Below are 11037 nucleotides of genomic sequence, written 5' to 3'. Positions count from 1 at the left end.
GTAATATGATATATTCAACCGATAAAATGGAAGGAAAAACAATCTATCATCATGAGCACTATTTTAGGTTTAGAAGTGTTAATATTACAGAGTCTCATTACCTCATCTTCCTTGTTTTGTAGCTTGTAATTTGTGATCCTTCTTAATTTTATTGTCCTTACAATTGAGACATTCTCCATTGGGAACTCAGAATGACCATAAGTATTATGATATTGAAAATACTTTCCTAGTACTTAACCTAAGGCTTGCGTCATTGATATTTAAAGTTTAAAATTTTACCATTTTATCCATTCTTCTAAGTTGGGGTGAGTAGAAATAAATGCACAGAATTTAGAAATAAATGCCTGTAAGAAATCAGAGCCCAGGTATTTCCAATGACACTTGCGTATGTATTTGGATTTTTGTACAAGTTTGTGCCAGAGCAATTTTCCAAGGCTTATGATCAATTGTAGGATTCCTTTGAGGGACACATAATATCAAATTAGCAAAGGACCCTCCCAAAATCATAAAACCTCATAGTGTTACAACCATATTGACCTTCCATTGTATGGCTACATTTGTTTTTTTTTTATTTTGAGCTGATGATGATCAAGGCTCAAACATAACACATGCTTATTAGGCACATACCCACATTCTCAACATTCTAATTGATTTTCTATTTTGGAACAACAATGGTCCACAGACATGCCTCCTTCATTGCACTTACTCATCAATATGGCACATGTTATCTCACTTCAAACCAGTTATAATAACATGGGATACAAGAGCTATGTTTTACATCATATCTATAGTGACTTCAAAGTCTTCAAAATGTATTGAATTATGCTATAGGGAACGTTGGAAAACTACTACAAAAGTTTATCATGCATCATAAATCAATTTATAGAGTTGGGCGCTCTTTTTCACTATACATATTGAATGGTTTGATATCCCATTCATAGACCAGGCCGGGGCTTAAACTTATTTAAAATCATTAACACAAACAGGGCTGACTTGAAGTCTTTAAAATTCACATTTTTCACGAGGATCCTCAAACATAGCCATAGCCCTATTCTCATGTCATAACTATTGGAGAGCTTATGAGTTTTCTTCTATAGATCTTGGAGTGACAAGGAAAAGGTAGGGCTTCTAGAATATTGCACATTTTGGCTATAACCAGGATGAAAGTCCTAAAACCTTTATTGAGAGCATCACATCAAAATTCTGATTTAGGATAAGTGTTGCTACTATGTTACCTCTGTGGATAAATATGGGTATACAAGCTTGAAACCATCATGTTCAGGTAACATAGACAATCATCGAACCCAACGAATTTTTTAAGAGGTAGTGTAGTACATGGGTCAGGCTTATAATTGTTTCAGTTACTCATCCTCTTACTATAACTTTATATCATATACTCATTGTATATGAAATCATTGTTTGTAACCATTGGTTGACTTTTCTGTTCTGGAACAACAACAATCCACAAACATGCCTCCTTCACCAGACTTACTCAGCAATATGGCACAGATTCTTTCACTTCAAACCAATTATAATAACATTGGATATGATGCTAGAATACAAGAGCTTTGTTTTACATCAGATCTATAGTGACTTCAAATCCTTCAAAATGTATTGAATTATGCTACTGATTTAGGATAAGTGTTACTACTGCATTACCTCTGTGGATAAATATGGGTATAATCGCTTGAAACCATCATGTTCAGGTAACATAGAAAATCATCAAACCCAACAAATTTTTTTAAGAGGTAGTGTAGTACATGGGCCAGACTTATAATTGTTTCAGTTATTCTTCCTCTTATTATAGCTTTATATTCTTGCCAAGAAAATGCACAACACTTATGCTACCCTCAATTTTTGTCTTTTCCAATGCCTGGGTTTTGGTCTTTTCTAATGTCGGGATGTTGTGCTCTTTTTTGAAGTTCTAGAGTTTGAAAAAATATAAGGAATTAATTAAATGCTTGTATTAAGCTTGAATAAAATGAATTCCATACATACTAAGTTATTAAATTAATCACAACAAATTGTTCTGCAATTGCAATGATATGAATTGTTCTGCAATTGCAATGATATTGTTGAAACACGTCTTCAAATCAATGTATGTTAATGTGATAAAGGCTAATTATACTGAGTTGGAAGTCATGTTAATGTAACAAATCCTTGATGATATTGAGTTGGTGTAGCCATTAAAATACTGTATTCATATTAATGTAACAAAAACTAATTATACTGAGTTGGCATAGCCATTACAAGCCTGTATTTGCACAAGATCACATGGAGGAGCAGGACAGGTGAAATAACACATTAGTTTAATTCCAACAATAAATATGTTTTACATTCAGACTTTGCCTGCTTCAAAAAAGGTAATCTTTAGGCTTAATTATGCAAGAGTGCAATAACCTCTTGGACAAATGGGAGTGTAGCATAGACAAATGAGTCTGTATCTCTGTGTTCTTGCTCCCATGAATTTGAGGCCCCTCCTTGTGCCATTTTTCTAACAAATGAGACAAATAACCTCCAATTTTCAGGTTGGAACAAATGTTGGTTCATTCTCAAATAAGTGAATGCACACATGGGTTCCACTATGGTGTTATGACCATCTTTTGGCAGTCGGAGATTGAAATTCTTAACAATCTGATCGTATGCATCTTGATCAAATCTTTGAAGAGAATTCTCCCCAGCAAGAGGGGCCTCAGCTTTCTGAGTTGCAAGGAAGACTTGTTTGATTAGTTTCTCTGGGGAGCATTGTGCATCTCCTAGTTGTTCCTAATCCTTAATTTCAATTCAAGTAAAATCACCCCATGTCTCGCAAACATGGAATTTATTGGCCAATACCCATCTCTGAATTGGGTATTATAATATCCAACAGTGAGCTCAAGAGCATGGGATCTGGTTCCATAATGTCAATGTATTCCAACCACTTTTCCAGAAAGCTTGACACCAGTGCCACGGAAAATGTATTCAACTGATGTTAGGATTCTCTCCCCATGATCAAGAAGCATACCAGAATACCACTCAAGGAAAAACTCACCATAAGGAGTATTCCAGCTGGTCTTTTCCAATTTCGGGATGTTGTGCTCTTTTTTTGAAGTTCCAGAGTTTGAAAAAATACAGGGAACTAATTAAATTCTTGTATTAAGCTTGAATAAAATGAATTCCATACATACTACGTTATTACATTAATCACAACGAATTATCTGCAAATGCAATGATACGAATTGTTTTGTAATTGCAATGATACAAATTGTTATGCAATTGCAATTATACAAATTATTTTGCAATTGCAATGATATTGTTGAAACACGTCTTCAAATCAATGTATGTTAATGTGATAAAGGCTAATTATACTGAGTTGGAAGTCATGTTAATGTAACAAATCCTGATGATACTGAGTTGGCATAGCCATTAAAAGCCCGTATTCATGTTAATGTAACAAAAACTAATTATATTGAGTTAGCAGAGCCATTACAAGCCTATATTTGCACAAGATCACATGGAGGAACAGGACAGGTGAAATAAAGATATATATATTTTTTGCATCTTTAACATTTATAAAATATAACCCTCTATTTTCATTATAAATACAAGCATCTTATATATATATATATATAATATATATATATATATATATATATATATATATATATATATATATAACCATCCTGTCAACATTATTTACATTTCAGAGTAGCATACGAACTAGGACAATCACACAAATGAAAATTTACAAAATATCCTGAAACAGTTCTTACATAGAATGTGATTGCAAATAAATATAATAAAATGTTACATAAATTCCCTTGTAAATAATTTTTTACACAAACCAAGATGGAGCGGGAAGACTCAATCAAGTTGGTAAAGAAACATTTAAATAATTTTTGCAATTGAAACATGGCGTTGAGTATGTGGGTTGAAACACTGCAAAACGAACAATTGGTCTATATATAGGTACTTCACCAAAATGTTAAATCGAAATTTTAAATATAAATATCCATGTTTTTCCTAATTCAACCTATAAAACTAAATATAAAGTTGTAACTATATATAAAACCACCTAACTATTTAGAATAAATGTAACCGTGCCTTATAATATATCTAAAATGAGCCTTTCAGATATGATCACCAACACAAAGCAATGCCAATATAAAGAGAAAAAATTGTAGTTTTCTTAACTTGCAGCTTCTGCACTTAGATTTGGCAATGCACTTTTTTCTATTTATAATAGAGTAAATTTTCTATAGGTTAGCTCTGTTTCTTCTGAAGACTGCTTTCTGGTTGAAGATCTCAGAGGGTTTATTCTTTTTATGCAATGAGCCAAAGACAAAATTTCAGTTATTGAGAACAGATAAGTGAAACTATCTTGGTATGATTTAATACATAAGAGCTAATAAACCCCATGACAACAGTACACTTTAAAGCCAAAAGACTAGATCACAATGAAAATGGATTGCAATTGTACAATTTTTGTAAAATCGGTACGATAATGACAACGTTTAGACAACGAAGAATCTGAACAAATCCAATCCTTGTTCAAAGAAATGTTGTTTAAAACCAGATCATCAAAAGATAGAATAGTAGCAGCACTTGGCCCATCCTGAGGCCATTAGATACAGGTTCAAACTTCAAATAGACCACTTTTTCTAAGCACATTTTTTTAGGTTTCTCTCTATTTTGCGCTAGCCAAACTTGGGGACTGAATGTAACTCTATCCTTATTAGGCATCCTCATGCTATTCTGTTTAATGAAATTTTGTATATAATGAAGTATGCAATTTCCAAATCAATCAGAAAATCTATAGATAGACTCTAGGAACCTTGAAAACCAACAGTGTCCAGTTAGATTAGTCCTTTATTAGACTCTTCAAGGTCCTACAACAATCTGTCACAAAAGAACAATGCAAATATATCTTCTAATTTAATCAATTTCCATACAGTAGATGATCTTATGGATTATCATCATATGTTTTATCCTCTAGTGTCTTACTTTTTCTTATTCTGGGAACTTGGTATGCTTTGAAGGGATTTTTCCTTCCAACTTTTAGCTTTGCCAGCTTCTTTCAAGAGCTATGTCAGCCTCTGTTTCTCAACATCCACATCTGCGTTTTCTGTGTCAAGTTTCTTTTCTCTAATTCCTACCACATGCTCCAATACACCAATTGCATCATCCAACCTGTACATGAGATAAAGTTATTCATTTCAGAAATAAATTTATAGAGGAATGCAATACCAAAGTATAATTTACTACAAAAATCTTATGAATTTTTAAAATGACAAATATATATAGAGAAACAACATAAATGTAAAATATAATGGTGAATGTTCCACTGAAATTTTGCTAATTAGTACATGGAACAGTTTGTGAGTGTGAAGAACTGATTTGAGGTAAAGTGAAGATGGCCAGACTAGTTGAAAAGAAAAAGCACAGGGAAAATGCCTCAGTATAATGGATTCATTGAAAACTTGGAGGACTTCAAGGTATGCAGAGGCAAATTAATGGACCTGTTCTGTTGACCCACCAAAAAATTGCTTGCACTTCAGCATAATGGGTTGACTGAGAATCTCAAGGGCTTAAAAAGACATGCAGATACTAAAACAACCATCAATAAGTTTTTATTTTTCAACCTGTCTATGAGTGAAATCATCGAAAATGATTCAAAATTCCTAAGAAACTTGTGCAGACCTCCCAAGCCACCATGAGAATGTGAATGCCTAAAAATCTTGGATTTATGTTGAAGAAATGAACTCAGAATCAAAATCAAACTACAATTACCACCATGGAGGCAATTCAATAAAAAGTTTAAATTTATTCACCTGCCCATTGCATCGAACATTCTAGCTAGATCGTTATAGACCACAAGTGTATCAGGTGATAGGGACTGCAAATCTCTTCCAAAATCAACCTTGATTCTTCAAACAAATCTGCAGCTTCATTTATAGCATAGCACTGCACACAAGCCAATCCCATTTGGTTCAAAACAATGCCAAAGAAGACAGATCTCATCTCCCCACTGGCCCTCAATTTTGCAATGGCATTCCTTAACAAATCTCGTGCCTCAGCATGCTTCCCCAAGACAGAGTATACAACACCCATCTGTGCTTCAATGCCTGCTATCACACTCTGTTGACTAGGAGCATCACGCAAGGCTTCCAACACCTTATGAAGAAGACCCAAAGCATGTTCAAGCTTCGTTTAGGGTCTTCTCTCGGCTCCTCTACTAAACCATAAAATACCTTAATTCTTTAAACAAATCTGTAGTTTCATCTATAGCATAGCACTACACACAAGTCAGTCCCATTTGGTTCAAAAAATTCCAAAGAATACATATCTCATCTCCCCACTAGCCCTCAATTTCGTAATGGCATTCCTTAACAAATATCATGCCTCATCATGCTTCACCAAGACATAGTATACAACACCCATCTGTGCTTCAATGCCTGTTATCACACTCTATTGACCAGGAGCATCACGCAAGTCTTCCAATTCCTTATGAAGAAGACCCAAAGCATGTTCAGGCTCTGCTTCGTTTCTTCTCTTGGCTCCTCTACTAAACCCTAAAATCTACAAAGAAGCATAATAGATGGTCTGAGTTTCAGTTATAACGAGAGTTTTAATCCAATGGTGACAAACATTTTAATTGTTTAACATCAGATTATATGGATCATAGTAAGATAGGTAAGATAAGAGGGGAGTTGATTTCAAAAGGGAACTCCTTACATCGTAATTAGGTTGTGTTTAGCTCTAGGTTTCTAGTTTAACAAATTTGAATAGGGTGTGAGGGAAAACATAATACATAGGTCGAAACATTAACAAACTGATAATACAAAAAATTAAACAATAAATTATAACAACATAAAGGAGGGTTAAAAAACTTAGGAAAATAGAAATTTGTTGGCTAAAAAAATAGGATTTCCAACTAGAAATGACACTTTGAATTTTTTGATGTAATTCTCCTCACATAAAAATAATTAAAAATAGAAAAATCCAAAAGTCCTTTATTGCATGCCATGGTACAACTTCAATATCTTAGTCAATAATGGGAATCGAGCATCAGAGAAACTCTAATATCGTGTTTATATCTACACAATTTGAACACCTTAAGACAACGACTCACATAAATAGATCATTTTTTTCCTTCCAAGTAACGAATCTCAAGGAAGACCTCACGTGCACTTTCCCTCATTTCAAGGATGGTACTTTAGGAAAATTCTAAATTTTAAAAGTCATAAATGAAGTTCAATAACTCATGAATATATCATTTACATCGCATCCATAATCAACTCACTAAGATCAAACATGCTACAATGAAAGACTTGAACCCAAGTGGGAAGGGTAACAAATTTTCTTCATAGTGATTCAAGTTACAGCCAATTGATATGTAAATCAAAGGTTAGCACACATGTACATGGTTAAAACCCTTAAAATGAGAAATAGTGCATGTCCCAACCAACATAACCACTTGAAGCAATATATTAATGTAAAAGAAAGATCAGTTACATTGGCATCTCTCACTATCTAGAATAAAGAAATGACCCCCCATGTTGTTTAAATAGAGTTCATGGACCAATCAAGTTGTAACACACCCAAGCCCTAAGAAACATTAAGAAGGTAGGGGTTATAATCCATTTTTTCTTCTAATCACTTTAAACCCCATTTCTAAGGTTTACATCGTCTTCTTCTTGTCAAGAGCTTTCTGACGATATAAAATTTGTCCCATTTTCAGTCTGAGACACCAAGATATGGCCCTTGGAAGATTTTTATACCAATGCCACATCAACATGTGTGTACATCTAACACATGGTATATTACATGGCAACTAGTGTCATGTGTCACCTCAAGGGTGTTGCCTTGTCAACACCCAGGGCCACCTAGTTTTCCTAAGTCATCCCTTACCTTCCTCACTAATTAATTAATTTTATTTATTTACTTAAGTCTTTTACCTTTTCCTTAAACCTTCTTTCTTTTATTACTTCATGTCCACTTTAAATAATCAATCCAAATTTCAAATCAGAAAATAATCATTTATTATCCGCTTCTTAGCTTCATTCATCTTAAACTCCATTATTTATTATTTACATCTAATATTATTTAAAATATTTGGATCAAATTTCCAAAACAAATATTATTTTAAGCTCCACTTCCAAATTATATAATATTTTACTACCTTTTACTATACGGGTGCTAAGAACTCTTTCACAACAATTTTACCAGCATTGCTTGTGGGCTCTTGGAGGGGAGACTTCAAAAAATATTCATGAAATCCCCAACATTCTAGCATCAATCAATTTTCATTCGCATTCAGCATTGTGCAAATTGCACCACCTATACATAGTGTACTTTTTATTTTTTTATCTATGTGGGTTTTGGGTGCGGAAATACTCTCCCACACAAGACTTACCACCTCATGGGTTATACTCATACTTTAGGCTTAGTATAATTTCCAAATAAGAGAAGTCTTAAATCATTCATATGAATATAATTCCATTCACTAAGTAATTCTTTTACCAGAGAACAATAGCTTACCTCATAAGAATAAATTTCACAAAAACTTTTACTTGGTAAAAACATGAAAATTACTTTTGGACATATCACCTTCTTTCAAATAACACTTTGGCCATCAAAAAAATAGAGGGGAAAAGAACAAAATTTCCATCAAAGGAGGGAAGATGTCTTAACATACCTTTAGGCTTAAATTGGTATAACTACCACTTAAAATATTTCCATGTGGAATACATCAAATTTGATAAAGTCTTATAGTAGATAATTGATGTAAATTGTAGCCTAATTAACTACTTTAGGTTTCATATATGTCTTTCATGCATGTAAGTAATTGTATTTCTCCTAGTGTAACCTAGAAAGGAATTAAAGATAAAGAAATCATACAATCATAGATTATTAATTCCTTAACACAAGTCATATTGTGCCCTAACTTCTCTCAATATCTTTGACAAGACTTAAGACATTTCAACCCAATAATAATTAGGATTGCATTCATGCCAAAAAGAATAGAAAATAAACTATGTAAATTGTCCAAATACATTTAGAGATCATATTATATCTTTGTGCATGCATGAAAGTAAAAATCACTAGCTACCATAAAATAAAACAAATTATAATTCTAAATGGTTCTTGAAATTTATGACAATTCAAAGGCTCTTTAATATTTATGATAACTCAAAGCTCTTGAGCTTCCTATATTAAACATGCACTATGCTCCATGGTTTTACCAACAAATACTCGCCATACATTAATTTAAAAGGCTCTAAAGGTCCCAGTTTATTTTTACAACAGACTTACAGGCTTCATGGATTCATTAATGATTTCTTTAATTTGTTAATTCAAATGTTTTTTGAAGACCTTTCTAATTAAGTCTTCACTCTAAAACATCGATATTCCAAACATTACTCATGTTAAAGAAAAAATTACAATCATAGATTCATAATCAATCCTCTTCCAAAGGCAACATTCATACATTCACACTTGAGATTGTAGTCCAACTCAACACTAGTCATAAAACATTGAACAAAAATATCATCTCATTAACAAAAAGAAGTTTATACACTTATCTAACTCATGGTGTAAACACCAAGGACAATGTTCCTTTAAGGGGGAGGGGATTGTAAAACACCTAGTCTTAATTCCCCCACATATATTGTAATTATAATTAATTATGTTAATGATGCTTGTAGGAACAAGTAAATTATAAATGGGACAAAATACTCAAAACAATTGTAATATGCATTTTATTTATATATAATTCCAAATATTGAAGAAGAGTGAAACAAATACAAACCCTAATACTTAAGGGGAAAAGTTGTAAGGGGGGTTTAATAAGTTTGTTATCTCACCTGAATAAAATGTTCTTATTTCTGATTTGATATATGAACCACCCAACTACCAATGCGAAGGAATAAGAGTGGTATAGAGATGCCCCGAGAGTATGGGATATGTATCCATTTCCATCATCCTACTCAAAACATGGGAGTGCTCAAAACCCTCTTCACTAGAGCGCTAAGAATATCCGACCATGAGCATGTAGAAGAGGAGACAAAATATTTGAAGAAAGTCTTTGCTAGCATTGGGTATAATAATAAAGGAATCATAAAAACCATCAAAAGAGATAGAACTAGAAATGGAGCAAGACCCTCTTCAACAAGCTCCCAACCTCCTAATAATAAGTCATATCTACCATTCATTCAAGGAATCACGGATAAGCTGGCTAGGGTTCTTAGAAAGAGAAACATTGATACCTCTTTTAAGCGCTTAACAACCATAAGACAAAAGATGAGATCGGTAAAAGACAATCTTGATCACCTCCAACACAAAGGGGTTTATAAGGTCTTGTGTTCTTATGGAGAATGTTATATTGGAGAGACATGATGATCCTTCAAAATCAGACTCAAAGAACACGACGCTGGTATTAGAAATGGTAGAACTCAAACTTCAGCACTTGCAGAACACTCATCAAGAACATGTCACCATGTGTGCCTTGAAGATGAAAAAATAACTGCCAAGGAAAAGCATCAGTATAAGCAAAAGATTCTTGAAGCCCTTGAAATTATTAAACATCCTCACAATCTTTATAAAGATGGGGTATGGAAATAAGTAGGATTTGGACCCCCTTACTCACCCAGGTAACCGAGTCTTACAACCTTGACTAAAAATTCTCTACCTTGTTACCTTATGCTCTTTAGCCCTCACTTGACCTTTCCTCTGTCTCTATCCTTCTCCATCATGTTCATATTTCCTCTAAACCTTTCAATGCATCACCCTTCTCCTTATTCCTTCCGTTCCATCCTTACCAATTCCTAGACTTAATAACTATATCATTTGAACTATCTCTAATAAAGTATCCCTAGTAATCACAATATTATCCCTTATGACATGTATTATATTAATAACAATAATAATAATTTAAATTGTAATAATAATTATTATTACTAACTCAATGAGTTTATAATAATAATTATTATCTTATAAGGTTAATAATAATAACAATAAATTAATTATTATTATTGTTATGATTATTATTAATTAATA

General features: G+C 33.0%; 1 pseudogene; it reads right to left on the bottom strand.

Annotated features, from left to right (window-relative positions):
• Positions 1 to 2376: 2376 nt before the first annotated feature.
• LOC149263905 (beta-amylase 1, chloroplastic pseudogene) lies at positions 2377 to 3002 on the bottom strand (annotated as a pseudogene).
• Between the last annotated feature and the right edge of the window lie 8035 nt (positions 3003 to 11037).

The sequence above is a fragment of the Pinus tabuliformis genome, chromosome 6, assembly GCF_031772625.1.
Source record: "Pinus tabuliformis cultivar Carrire ecotype Pingquan chromosome 6, CPIR1, whole genome shotgun sequence".
Taxonomy (NCBI): Eukaryota; Viridiplantae; Streptophyta; class Pinopsida; order Pinales; family Pinaceae; genus Pinus; species Pinus tabuliformis.
This window is presented reverse-complemented; position numbering and strand designations above follow the sequence as displayed.